Raw genomic sequence first — 15294 nt, forward strand, 5'->3', positions numbered from 1 at the left:
GGTCCAGACGGCTGGCTGATCCTTCGGCTGGTCGTAGGACCGTCGAGGCGATTCGCCCGGTCCTTGTGGATTGGGTGAATCGTGACAGAGGACGCCTCACTTTCCGGCTCACGCAGGTGCTCACTGGGCATGGTTGCTTCGGTGAGTTCCTGCACCGGATCACAGCCGAGCCGACGGCAGAGTGCCACCATTGTGGTTGCGACTTGGACACGGCAGAGCATACGCTCGTCGCCTGCCCCGCATGGGAGGGGTGGCGCCGTGTCCTTGTCACAAAAATAGGAAACGACTTGTCGTTGCCGAGTGTTGTGGCATCGATGCTCGGCGACGACGAGTCGTGGAAGGCGATGCTCGACTTCTGCGAGTGCACCATCTCGCAGAAGGAGGCGGCGGGGCGCTTGAGAGACGCGCAAGCCCGCCGCCGTCGGGCGGGGGCCAGGGAGGCGGATCTCGCCCAAGCCCTGGCCCTCTAAGGGTTTCGGGTCCCCTTCACATGTCGGTCTGGGGACCGGCGAAGGGGCCCTAAGAAGACGACGTGCAAGCTGCTCTGCACGCGTTTTATGCAAGAGCATCCGGGTGATGGAAGGCCGACTATCCTCGACCCACGCTGGTTCTGACCCAGCGGGGTATTCCGTAGGATAACCCATTCTAACCGGCGCCATCTAGGCGGGCTCCGGATAGCCTGCCGACCGAGATGGCTGGTGGTCGTGGCGCCGACGACCGCCAGTCCGGCGTCCCGAGGGGGAGGGTGATGGGAGAGATGTGCTCCGCACTAAGCGCTTCACTTTCCCCCCTTTGCCTTTTCATGGGTTCTGTCTCATGCGAGGTTCGGACGCTGTTTGTTGAGCGACAGGGCGGAAGTCCGGCGATTTCCTCCTGACAAAAAAAAAAAAAAAAAAACTGTTCCAACTGCTAACAAATTTGAGCTAACTTTTACGCTATCGAGAACGTTAAAAAACTCGCACTAAGCTTAACTGTTCCAACTGCAAACAAATTTGAGCTAACTTTTACGCTATCGAGAACGTTACAAAACTCACACGAAGCATACTGAATAATAAATGATGCTAACAAAAAAATGTGTGTAAATGTCACTTCTCATTTTGGGGCTGCGGTATGTGGAAGTGAGCACAGGCGCTACCCTGTTCATTTTTTTGTATATTGTCACATCTAGTTGAAGCACTCGGTGCCAAAACGGCTAGCGGGCTCATTAAGCCGGAACGAACAACATTAAATTATGAGTTAAAATAGAGTAGGACTCGGTGATGGAATAGTTAGCACCCCTGAGCCCCTGACTGTTGTGCCAAGTTGTTGTGGATTCGATTCTCACATCGGCCAAACATTCGTGTGACGAACAGATTAGTTTGCTCTTTGTCTAAGTAACAAAAACAGTCACGGTCATTGCGTAAAATAGTGTTATCAGTAAAATGTTAAACCGATAAATTCTTGTTATTCAAATTGTCAACGCATTAGACGTCATACGCGAAATAAACTAGAATACTACACTAAAACAACAATTTAACACAAACATCTTGCGTTGTTCTTGTTAAAAATGCTTTTATTATTAAATTTCAAAATGATAAACGTGAGATTGCTATTTCACATAAATACAATTGAATGAACGTTTTGAATAATTATACTTTGTAACTATTTAAGTTACTTTCTTATTGGTATTTTTGCCAAATAAAGTAATGTCTCATATATACCCAATCCAAAAAATTGTGTAATTTATTAATACTATCTACTACAGTTTTAATTGTTGCTACGCGTGCCCAGGGGATTTAATGATTAAATCATTTTAAATATGGCTATTTAAATCTTTTCTCATCCTATGTAAGTAAATTTCTAATGTAAAACAATAATATCAGCCAGGTATATTGACATTAATTGTTATATTGCTGCTGTTATTATTTCATGGCGTGCATTTACGAATTTATTAGAAAGCAGGTGCATTTTTGGGGTATATCTTAACAAAAAAGGGCAAGGCAATAATAATTACTCAGGTACAAAAATATCTGGGGTAGGGTGTAGGTACTATTCCTTTTTATAGCGCAGCGAAATTCAGCTGCACACTCCGTGTATGAATTTAACATGAGACCAGCTTGATTTTACAAAACTCCGCAACAAATACATTAATGGTTGGTAGTAAACGCTAAGCAGTCCGTGACTTTAACAACAACAAAGCCTTTATTGACGTTCAAAATCAAGTTTGAAACACGCACAGCCCCGTGATTTAGCTGTTTGGTATCCCAAACAAACTCTGTAAGAGTGAAATTACTTGAAATGTAACGTAGTAACGTTAAACTACGATATCAAAGTTTTTTGACATAACTTTGTATAGCCATCGTCAGTACAACCTGGCTAAATTAAGAAGCCGACGATTGCTCGGTTCGCTTCTCAACGAAGGGCCTTCTGATTTAGGTAAGTTATACTTGTGTGGCAGTCGACCAGTCAATCTCCGGACAGGACGGTGTGGTGTCGCGTCGCGCGTATTTTTTTCTCCTCGAAAACTTTGTCTTTCAACGAATTTCAACTAAAATTGGTTAAAACGAAACGAAAATCGAAAATAGTGATGTTGTTAGTGTTTAAGTGTGTCTTGTGAATGATTTCGTGTGCAAGCCGAGCGAATTCTTAGGTGATTCATCTCGGGAAACAAGAAATTGTTTGTGTCATATTATGTATGGCTGTTGGTCATAAAATTAAGTGTCCAAGTTCATTGTGAACAGTTTTTTTTGGAGAATGCCAAGGAAGTTTCGTTGAGAATCGTAGAAAAAGGTATGAGAGTTTTTTTTCATGTAACCATTTACAAAGGTAGCTGATTTGAAAGTTGTTTCTGATTGTTTTAATTCATGCGTTAAGTTTCATAACTTAGCATTAGCAATACATAATAAAAATGATGGTAATGCAGGCTTAGAATCATTGTCCTATAATGATAAAATTTATATCTTATCGTACTAAAGGCAAAGAAAAATGCGTCCATTCATTTCATTTTTACATTCTTCGAATTAATTTTATATTTTGACGAGCGATAGTATGTCCGTTATACCAGAGAATATTAATACAAGTATTTATTATTGAAATTCTATTAAAGATATATTTTTATTAATACGAATAGAAACGGCTTTGAAATAAATAGCTACGGAATCCCTTGTCACAACGTAAATTCCACTTCTGCGATGCGGCTGTTCTACATTCCGAAGCTCTGACAGTCCGCATCATGATTATTTCATGGCATGGACAGGGTGGTGATATTCCTGCTGCCTTTTCTCCCTAGTGCTGGATATAAGTGATGAGAATTTATTACATGCTATTACCAAGGCACCATTGCTAGAACCGAAAGGTACCATTGATACGCGGCAAAATTTAATTCTAATCAGATGAAATTGAATCACGTGTGAAATACTCAGGGAAAGATACCAATATTTACATACATTCCAACATAAAATTACCATAATTATCGTTTCTTAATAGGTCAAGAAAAATGTTACTTACGTAGGTGTAAACATGTACTCGTGTCTGCAGTTAGGAGAATAATATCGATATCGATAAACTGGAAACTAGTGTTCATACCTATATCTATTTTCTGAACTTCTTGCACTCAATTATATTTAACGCTGGCAATAACGACATCCGAAAAACCAAATTGCCATACTAAAAAAAGGAAGGAGAACCACTGAAAGAGAACAAAGTAATAAGTGTTTACTTTTTTGTCAAATTTTTAGCGGGAACAGAGATGAGTACATGATTTTTATGTTTCGTTAATCTAATGTTTGAACCCGTAATAATGGTTCTCTTACTCTTTAACCGTTTAGCATCTGTGAAAGAGCACAATTGTCGACAAATTAGATAAAAATACTTGATGTGGCGAATATATTGGCAATCGAGCTCACAGCCCTCCTGATGTTAAATATTTACCAGAGTCAATAAAAATCCAACCTGAACGCTATCGCCCACCTTGAGATATAAAGTCGAAGTCTTATGGTATATTCTATTGTATAATCAATTCCCCCAGCCTCCAAACCGGAACATCTGCACGCTAATACGCTCACAATATGCCCACAACTTTTTTATTTCTCATAAGCACGAGCAGTCTACTATAAGAACAATTTCACTTATTGCTATAAAAAAATCCTTGATAAAACTTTATAAAAGCAACAAATGTATATGAATAAACGTCTTGCAAATTGAATTCAGTAGTCTTTTTCATTTACTTAGAGGGGCAGAAGCACTTCGGTGGCGATTTAGAAAGGGAGAAAGAAAATTGTATTGTTCCAATCAGGACCCGATGGGCATCCTTAGTTTACCTCGAAACGATTCTACAAAAAAGTATATAAGTACTAATACCAAAACTGCTTCAACTTCTGTATTGTATTCACTACCCCGAAAGTGAATATTTGTTATAATAACAATAGTGTACCGGAAAAAATCTTGTGTTCGAACATTGTCGCGGAAACTATGACCCGACTGGATTACCTGTGACGTCATTTGGGGTTAATTCGATCGCAGACATCCCACACTAACATCCAATTAATATTTCGCAAGAATTATGAACGTTGAATTTATTGTAAAGCACTTTTAATTATTAGATTCTTTTGTTTATGGTGTCAGTGGTGTAAATAACGTCATTAATGTAACGAACACCATAATAAGCGATTGCAAAAAGGCCTCTCCTGTACGATCATTATTATATTATCACAGATTGAATTTTAGTAGAGTACGCATCAGTCTAGTTGCTTACGTATTATGCACGCTAAAATCCACAATGGTTGGACGTAGTTAAATAACTGCAAACATTATTAATACGCTTTTTTATTTATTAGCTTCAGGCGTATGTATGTAACGGAATCTTTGAACATGATTTTGACCCACTTCAAAACATCAACAAATGTATTTTCTATTTTTTAGTTAGATTTTCTATAAAAGCATCTTTTTTTAGTTTTTTAAACTATTATTTATAATAGAAACCCTGGATGATTTCAGCTTCATCAACCACGGTTGATCATATAATACATTGAATATTAAATGTCAGCGCAACGTCACTATTTAGTTAACTAAAAATAGTTAAAGTTGACTGTTTCCTTAATATTACGCATGTCGACAACTGATTAAGACGGTATTCAAGAGAATTCTTCTTTAGCTATCACCACCTTCTACTATTGACTATTGTCGTTCAAAACATTCCGACTCGAGCAATCGAACGGAGCGGAGCTCTCTGTTGTTATCGTTGTACACTTGAAATGTAATAAATGGAATTCATTGGACAAGTGAGTCTTAATTACTGTCACTATGGAAGGCAATGATGATGATTAAGAAAATGACGTCAGCAAACGGTGATGTTATCATTTAAAAAAAACCCATTTATTGAGGAAGGCTATACGCTATATAACATCACGCTAAGACCAATACAAGCGGAGCACCAATAAATAATATTTCAAAATCGGATTTTATCCCTTTTGAGAGCCTCCGCTGCTTGCGCTGCAGAAACCGTTAAAGTTTCGCTAAAATAATGTATGACAGAATTGTTTCCGTTTAAAAGATCTAAAAAGAAAAGTCCGCGACAGCATATGTCTATATGTTAAGGTTGGCTCACAATAACGTTTTTATGCTAACCAAATTTGTTCTAAAATAAAGCATTATCTGTGAACCATTCCACGCGGACAAAGTCGCGGGCAAAACCTATATATTATAAAAGTATGTACTCACAATTGGGTTTGCACGTGACTGAACCAAATTAATTATAGAGAATGTAACTTAACACAGACTACTGTCGCTTTGGTATCATAATCTATGTCAAGAAATTGTCAATTTACTTCGAGCGAGCATATAAACCGGTCGGCGTGGTAATACAATCACCAACCAGGCTATAGAGGAACAAAAAGACGACCTTAAAAGTCAAGAAAGTTATAAAAATTTTGACGGTAGTTCACAAAATATTAAAATTTCGTCTAGTAACACCTTAGTAAAATAAAATAAAGTATTTTAAATTTTATCACAGTATAGATGGGTGGACGAGGTCACAGCCGACCTAGTGTTAAGTGGTTACTGGAGCCCATAGGCATCTATAACGTAAATACGCCACCCACCTTGAGATATAAGTTCTAAGGTCTCAGTATAGTTACGGTTAACCGTACTCGTCGAACTCGACAAAGAGTTCGCCGTGCAACCTAAACCATGAATCAGCTCGCTGAGTTTCTGGCCGGATCTTCTCAGCGTGTCGCGATTCCGATTCAGTAGTAGATTCATTCACGAAGCAGCTGCTCTTGAGCTGTTAGGTCTCCTTCGGAGGCGCTCGGGGTAGCTGTTAGCAAATCCCACCCCTCCTGGCTGAGCCTTTGCTCGCCCACCTGTCCTGATGAAACGGGAAAGGCCTCCGGGCCACCAGTAATAATAAAAAAAAGTATAGTTACAACGGCTGCCACGCCCTTAAAATAGAAACGCATTATTGCTTCACGGCAGAAATAGGTAGGTTGGTGGTACCTAGCCGTGCGGACTCACAAGAGGACCTACCACCAGCAAAAATGTCCGAAATAGTAATTAAAAAAACACAGCTCAATCGCACATGCGGTTTTAATTAATAAATTAACTGTACGTAACTTACAGTCGGATTATTATTTAGCAATTGCTCCGTTTTAGTAAAATCGTCGGTTATCTACGAGTCACAACCAGTGGTACATAATAATTACATTATATTTTATGTAACGTTCTCGCTCAAGGCCGCGACTATACAAGAACCCCACCTTATCTCGCTTGAGACGCACAACTATACATAAATAAAGACGGTTAAGATAAAAACGTGGGTGTGACGTTAAAATGTTGCACTACACGAGGGTGATCAGTGTTTGCTTAAAATAACTCTTAATGACTCCGTTCGAAGTTCGTTCTCTTTGTACCACAGAATAATAAATAAATATTTACTAACAATCACGCCACGTTAACTGGTCCCGTGATAAGTTCGTAAAGAACTTGTGTTACAGGTACCAGATAACTGAAATAAATGTAAGATTTTTTTATACACATATACACATATATTTAATACTAGCGACCCGCCCTCGCTTCGCTTCGGAAACATTAAAACACACATGAAACCAAAAAAATAAAATAAAAAAAAATTAAAAAAAAGTTGCCTATGTTCATCAGGGACAATGTCGGCTTCTAATGGAAAAAGAATTTTTCAAATCGGTCCAGTAGTTTCGGAGCCTATTCGAAACAAACAAACAAACAAATCTTTCCTCTTTATAATATTAGTATAGATTTAATATACATCCATAACCCTGGAGAAGACACTTATATTTATATACTCGACAGTGCGTTTCCAGAGGTCTTTTTTGCCACATACCATCCGGCTATGGAATGAGCTCCCCTCCACGGTGTTTCCCGAGCGCTATGACATGTCCTTCTTTAAAAGAGGCTTGTGGAAAGTATTAAGCGGTAGGCAGCGGCTTGGCCCTGCCCCTGGCATTGCTGAAGTCCATGGGCGACGGTAACCACTCACCATCAGGTGGGCTGTATGCTCGTCTGCCTACAAGGGCAATAAAAAAAAACGGCGGGATTCGAACCCGCGACCCCCTTGTGTAGTGACCATGTCACTTACCACTACACCAGACGGCCGTAATTATTACAATATTAATATTTATGTGATACTGGAATTATTAATATCAGTATTTTTTATCCTCCTTGGTAAGCAGACAAGGTCGCGGTTCGGCTGGTATTACAGAGCTACCTGAACCCAAAGACACTGCGAGCTGAATGCCGTTCCCTACCATGACTATCAAGGTCTCGGTAGCCCACTGAGTTTCTCGCCGTATCTTCTCAGTGGGTCGCGTTTCCGATCCGGTGGTAGATTCTGCGTGGCACTGCTCTTGCTAGGGTTCGTGTTAGCAACAACGTGAGGTTTGAGCCCCGTGAGCTCACCTACTCGCCCGGTTACGCTGATAAAGCCTCTTAAGGCTAGAAAAAAAAAAGAAATCATAATACAAAAGTACAATAGGCGGTCTTATCGCTCAAAGCCATTTCTTGCTAACAATCGCTAAACAAAAACAAGATATATTACGCAAGAAGATTAGGTGTGACATACATAGATTTATAAAATACAATCATATAAATTTAGAATTACCACGTGTTCGAGGCATCGTAAATAATTTAGTGACAATAAAAAATGCAAGATTAGATCGTAAAAATGGTTTAAATCATTTCTCCGGCTCGCTAAAACTAAAGAAAATGATACCATGATATATACAGACATAAATATACTAAATAATACGATAATAATTTCTATACACACAAATTTGAATACAAAATAATAATAATTTATGGCCCATCTGGTGTTAAGTGGACAGTTGACACTTCCAATGTGTTGTCAAACACAAGTTCTTACTAGATACCTGGTACCGTTATTTTTCTGAGAATTATTGAAGTCCGCTTTGTATCGTGCTTACATCATTCATGTAACGAATTTTTGTTATTGTCTATGGACGGTCAGTGTGCTTAGTGCAAGTTTTTTTAACGTTTTCGATAGCGTAAAAGTTAACTCATATTAGTATGGAATGGTATCGTTTGCGTACCGTTGCCGCTAGGGGTGCTGTTCCAACTGCGTACAAAATTGGCTTAACTTTTACGCTATCGAGTCGGTCACCGTCCTCGTCGAACCCGTCGCTTGCAACGAAGGGCTCGCCGAGCGAATTAACCCATAGACACTGCCCACTGAGTTTCTCGCCTGGATCTTCTCAGTTGTCATAGTAATTGGAATATCATTTCAATGTGAGAAAAGAATTTGTTATAAATAGACATAAAATTCTTGATATCTGAATTTGGAATATGACATCGCCAAATAGCTTAGAATCGTGTAAGTAATCAAATGTTTGTTGAATGCACGCTGCTCTTTCAGTGATGTCGACGATCCAATCTAGAAATCCTTCTCGAATTTTCGAAGTTCGATTCTCCAGAAGCGAGAATCTTGTTCGAGACGTTTCTATAATTCGTAATTTGTGTTCGACTGGCGTCGGACGAGAGTTTTAGGAGAAGAGTTTTCACCTTTAAATTTTCAGTATATTTTTTTTTAGTTCGGTTTTCAGATCGTGCGTCGTTGAAAAATATGAGTTTCTCAGTTTTATTGTTAGTGTTTGAAACGTATCTTTACCCTGAATTTAATTTCCAGTTTAGCAAAATATAAAAAAAATACTTTAGAGATATATTTAGCAGTTTTGTATACTGATTGAAGCAACTCGTTAAATGGTGGTAACCATTCATTAGATAATAATGTTTATAAAATAATCAATAATTCTACGTCACGTATTAGTTAAGCAATATTTTTTTCTAAAACATCTCTCGTACCTAAAGACAGAAATAGTATTAACTCCAATACAGTAGTCAGCGAGGTATATGGGCCTCAACAACCATGAATCATTAATTAATTTAAAAATTAAATACGCCGCAGTTTCCTAAAAAAATTCGCTTCAATCAATGAGCCCTTTGTTCTGACCTTTTTTTTAACTCCAATATCAATCGCGCGCGCTTCTACTATTAATGGTTAATTATTAATTTTAGAAATAAATGTATATAGTCATTAGAACGGTAGTTTTAGTTGGCCAAGTCTAACTTAGACAGATATAGACAGGAAATACTGCTCCAAAGACGCTCCCTGAGTAAGTGTCTCAGACTTATATATTCAGTAGAGCAAGGGATCGATTGAATCATCATCATCTTGCATTAGCAACCCTTATCTAGTCAAACCCGGAGGGCCACTCAAGCCGACGTGTCTAAGTGTCGACACGACGGTGCCCTACCACTTCAAACCCCGCCCGTAGCCAAAAACTCGACTTAATTTTGCATAGGGGACATTCTTACGTAGCTACTTAAAAGCCTCATTACCACAGAGTCGAATTACCCGGGCAGGATTATTGACAATGCCTAAAAATGCTATTCCGTACTAAAAGAAATTAGTGTAGGTACAGTTAAAGCTATATTCGCGTTATGTATGTTCGGTAAATATGCCGCTAATATAGAAACCGTGAATATGGAAAAGCGCTGGTGGTAGGACCTCTCGTGAGTCCGGACGGGTAGGTACCACCGCCTGGCCTATTTCTGCCGTGAAGCAGTAATGCGTTTCGGTCTGAAGGGTGGGGCAGCCGTTGTAATTATACTGAGACCTTACAACTTATATCTCAAGGTGGGTGGCGTATTTACGTTGTAGATGTCTATGGGCTCCAGTAACCACTTAACATCAGGTGGGCTGTGAGCTCGTTCATCCATCTAAGCAATAAAAAAAAAAGCGCGTTTACAAAGGATATCTACATATTGGAATCCTTTTTTTTCATGTATATCTGCCGATGTAACGATTAGATCCGCGAATAAATAAATCTTTAGCCGCGAATGTAGGAAGTGGGTCACATTAATTCAATCCGCGAATAGTGAAAACGCGAATGAAGGAAGCGCGAATAAGGAGCTTTTACTGTATATATAATAAATTGTGACGTACAAAAAAGGTAGAGATAAAAGATAAAAGCGATATTGAATGTGCGATCAAAGCTTTTATGCTATTGTTAGTAACTGTCACATACAACCTACAGGTAGGCGACGATCCGCCCGTTATGAAAGAGGTAATATGTCTATTTTGTCGTAGCTTGGGTTTTTTTCGTACCTAAGCTGATAGCCTTGAGAGGATATTTCAGTGTAACCTTAACTAATAGGTGAGCTCACGGGGCTCAAATCGGAGTGATGCTAACACTGGCCCTAGCAAGAGCAGTGCTTCGCAGAATCTACGACCGGATAGGGAACGCGACCCACCGCAATGAATCAGACAGCTATTATACTATATCTAATTTATTTATTATAAAAAAAGAACACAATATTCTTAACCTAAAAGTACATGTTATTATCCGCAACATGCTTCGTCAGATTATACTATATTATATTAAGACTGATCATCTTTCTTCAAAGTCGGGTTAGACGGACTATTCTTATATTTAAAACCTCATATTAAAAAAAAAATAACAATTATCAAAATTATAAAACAAAGAGAATCTAATATCATATATGTAAATAATGTATGTAACCTTTAATCAAGGTTAATAGAAACAAAAATCATTAAAAAAATTTCATCATACAAAAAATGTCTGTGTACGCTTGTTCATTCACCCAACTTGGTACCGTTTTTTGTGCTCCACGGAAGATTATTTTACATACCATCAACACTTACTCTAGCAAGCTTACAATATTTTCATTTGCAGGCCAGGTCACCCAAGCATATATAACAAAATCTGCCTCGAATATTTCCATCGAATATCGGGTAAACAAACTGATCAAACACGGCATTAATCACATTAATAATTTCAATACGTAATTTATGTGTTCGACGTCTCTACAGAGACAATAATATGATTTGATTTGTGAATTCGTAACATATTGTAAACATTATGTTTTTTATGTAATCAATGTTGAATCAGTCACCCACGTATGACGTCACTATTAGGGTTTAAACACGCTTTGATATAATAAAAACTGCGTAAACAGTATTCATTGAGTTTATAAATATTTTTCACTTTGCATTCAACGGCTTCAACGCGACATCAACTATTCCTAATTAATCTATATATTAATACGTGAAGCAAAAACTTTGTATCCCTTTTTACGAAAATTGCGCGGACGGAATAGTATGAAATTTTCCACACTTATAGAGAATATAGAGAAGGAGTGCATAATGCTAATATTTTTTTAAAGTAATGCATAATACATTAAACCAACAAAGAAAACATTATACACACCAATATGTATTTGACACATACACACACCCACACACGCATATATACTCTTTTGTTTATTATTGAAGTCTAGTCAAGTTGTGAATAGATTAATATTGTTTTTCTATTATGCTATTTGTCTTTATTGTAGCCTTAGCGAAATCTGTGATTATAGAAGTCTATTAGTCTTTGACCATAGAATCATAATAGTGTACGAACCTATACTTAATTTCAATTAATTATAGTCGAATTTCGACTACCCGGGGACCACTAGTTTTAAGTTAATGGTTATTTTAGCAACGTCGAGAATGTACAAGACGAAGCCTTTCTCTTTAATGTTTTGCTCCACGTCGCTTCCCCGACGCTGTGAGCGGCGATGAGTATCTGTGTAACGAACGTCAAAATTACCGTTGTTTCGCGAAGGCGCTTTCATTGGACAGTTACTCTGAGTAGTTTATTATCGTATCGCCATTGTCATTTAATTACGAATAATGGTAATTAGCGATGTCATTAACTGTTGATATATTTATCAAGTGCACGACGAATAAACGTTATTTGGTGTAGTAACAGAGCATGTTTTATTATCGAATAAAAATCTTAATAACCAGGTCCGTAAAATAGATGGGTAGCCCAGTGAGTTTCTCGCCGCTGATCTTCTCAGTGGGTCGCGTTTCCGATCCGGTGGTAGATTCTGCGAAGCACTGCTGTTGCTAGGGCCAGTGTTAGCAACACCTCCGGCTTGAGTCCCGAGAGTGTAGGTGAGACACGCTAAGGCAACGCTGATATAGTCTCTCAAGGCTACCAGCATAGGTAGGAAATAAAAATAGATGTACTAGTTTCTGCCCTCAAACGTACAGACAGGGCTTATTAAAAGTACCACAACAATTATCGCAGTATTGCAAAAGATCGTTTTTCAAGGTAAGAATAGTAACGATCATAAGGTTCATTTTTCAATGCTTTAAAATAATCATAACCTACATTGCATTCCGGAGCGCCGATATTCACACAACGATGTTTATGGGTTTCTAGTTAACCAAAAGCAAACTTAATCGGCCGTATAGGGAAATGAAGTTTTTTTTTTATTGCTTAGATGGGTGGACGAGCTCACAGCCCACCTGGTGTTACTGGAGCCCATACACATCTACAACGTAAATGCGCCACCCACCTTGAGATATAAGTTCTAAGGGTCTCAGTATAGTTACAACGGCTGCCTCACCCTTCAAACCGAAACGCATTACTGCTTCACGGCAGAAATAGGCAGGGTGGTGGTACCTATCCGCGCGGACTCACAAGAGGTCCTACCACCAGTAATTACGCAATTTATAATTTTGCGGGTTTGATTTTTATTACACGATGTTATTCCTTCACCGTGGAAGTAAATCGTGAACATTTGTTGAGTACGTATTTCATTATAAAAATTGGTACCCGCCTAGATTCGAACACCGGTGCATCGCTCAACACGAATACACCGGACGACTTCTGATCTGATCTGAGGATCTGAGGATAACACAATTGGCTTATATTTAGTGAAGATAGACCGTCTCGATGTAGTATACCGAGGAGACAAAATACGTAACTAGGTTTTTTTTTTCCTACCTGAGCTGATAGCCTTGAGAGACTATGTCAGCGTAACCGGGCTAGTAGATGAGCTCACGGGACTCAAACCGGGAGTGTTGCTAACACTAGCCCTAGCAAGAGCAATGCTTCGTAGATCTACCACCGGATCGGAAACGACCCACTGAGAAGATCCGGTGAGAAATTCAGTGGGCTGTGTCTATGGGTTAATTTACTCGTCGAGCCCTTCGTTGCAAGCGACGGGTTCAGCGAGGACGGTGACCGACTTGATTAAATGTCGAAAGTATAACTAATTTGGTAATGGTTAGGCGTCTTTTGAGCGTCTGCAGCGAAGCATTACTGTATTGCAGTTTGAATGGTCGACCCGTATATAATTGAGACACAGAACTCATGTCTCAAGGTGGGTGGCGGCATTAAACTTGTTCGTGTCTATGAGCTTCGGTCACCGCTTGATATCGCACGTCCATCTAAGCAATAAAAAATGCACAATCATATACATTCACTGTTCTGCTCAGAAATCCATTCAACATTCTTTAATATCACATATGTACATACTTTTCTTTTCACTTATTCCGTACGAGTCTAGATTCGCAAACAAGTATATTTCTCGCTCATTATTCCACCTCGTCTCAAACCGAAAGTGCGTAAAAGCTTGCCTATGGAGCTTCGCTGAATGAATAATAGATGAAGTCAAAAACTTTACGTACTAACTCAGGAGTAACTGTTGAAGATTCCAGGTAGATATGCGAAATGTTTGAGTTTATGTGGAATCGTCTAGAAATGATTAGGAAGATCTATGCTCAGAAGACTTATTTTTAACCTAGGGCAATAAGATTTGTATCAATGTATGTAACTCTTAGAAAATGGGTATATACTAGTGCTTTTTTTGTCATGAGGAAATCGCCGGACTTCCGCCCTTCATTGGGGATGGAAGGCGGGGCATGTCGGAGTCGAACCGACTAAAACCTCCTGTCACTCAACAACCATGCTCTGAGGAATTGTTTGAGATGATCCCCTCATCATCTCCTTTTTATCATCGCACTTCCCGCCATCGGAGCAGAGTTCATCCATATTATCTGGAACCGCTGCGTTCATCGACAGTGCGTTTCCAGAGGTCTTTTTTGCCACGTACCATCCGGCTATGGAATGAGCTCCCCTCCAAGGTGTTTCCCGAACGCTATGACATGTCCTTCTTTAAAAGAGGCTTGTGGAGAGTATCAAGCGGTAGGTAGCGACTTGGCTCTGCCCCTGGCATTGCTGAAGTCCATGGGCGACGGTAACCACTCACCATCAGGTGGGCCGTATGCTCGTCTGCCTACAAGGTCAATAAAAAATAAATAAATAAAAACACCTTGACGAAGAGCAAACAAACCTGTACATCATACGAATGCCCATGAACTTCAGCAATGCCAGGGGCAGAGCAGAGCCGCTGCCTACCCTTAAGTACTCTCCAGAAGCCTCGTTTGAAGAAGGACATGTCATAGCGCTGTGTTGTTACGTTTATTATCTATATATGTATATATTTAAATGTATATAAGTATGTAAGTCCCTCTCTGGTCTTGAGGTCGGTGGAGGCCTCTTTGCTAGGTCTAGAGTTCAGGTAATCCATTTACGCAAGGTATGCCATAAGTTTGGTCGCAGACTAAGCAAAATAAATTTACTGCGTAATTAGTATTAAGGCAGACATTGCAGCGTAAATAACGTCACCCTCCTCGGAATCCTAGTATCAGTTACATTAGAACCACTATAGCAGTGATTCTCAACCACTGTTCCGCGGCACTTTTGTGTGCCGCCAAATTTCAAAAGTGTGCCGCCAAATTTTGCGAATATATACTTAATAATGTTAATATTATTAAATTATATCATTTTAAAAGAAAAATATTTTAAATATGAATATATATTGTTTTAATATTTCGTTTATTAACAAAAAGTCAAATCAAAATAATTTAACATAATTCAACCCACACAGTAGAACAGATCTTCCAACGCG

At 39.1% G+C, this 15294-nt stretch overlaps 1 protein-coding gene across 2 annotated transcripts in view; it reads left to right on the forward strand.

Moving 5' to 3' along the window:
* Positions 1–2428: 2428 nt before the first annotated feature.
* LOC101739490 (uncharacterized) overlaps positions 2429–15294 on the forward strand; it is a 250911-nt gene continuing 238045 nt past the window's right edge. For both annotated transcript variants that reach the window (XM_062672000.1, XM_038015378.2), the window contains exon 1: positions 2429–2769. The gene's annotated coding sequence lies outside the window, so the exon portion shown is untranslated. The remainder of the gene's footprint in view (positions 2770–15294) is intronic.

The sequence above is a fragment of the Bombyx mori genome, chromosome 14, assembly GCF_030269925.1.
Source record: "Bombyx mori chromosome 14, ASM3026992v2".
Taxonomy (NCBI): domain Eukaryota; kingdom Metazoa; phylum Arthropoda; class Insecta; order Lepidoptera; family Bombycidae; genus Bombyx; species Bombyx mori.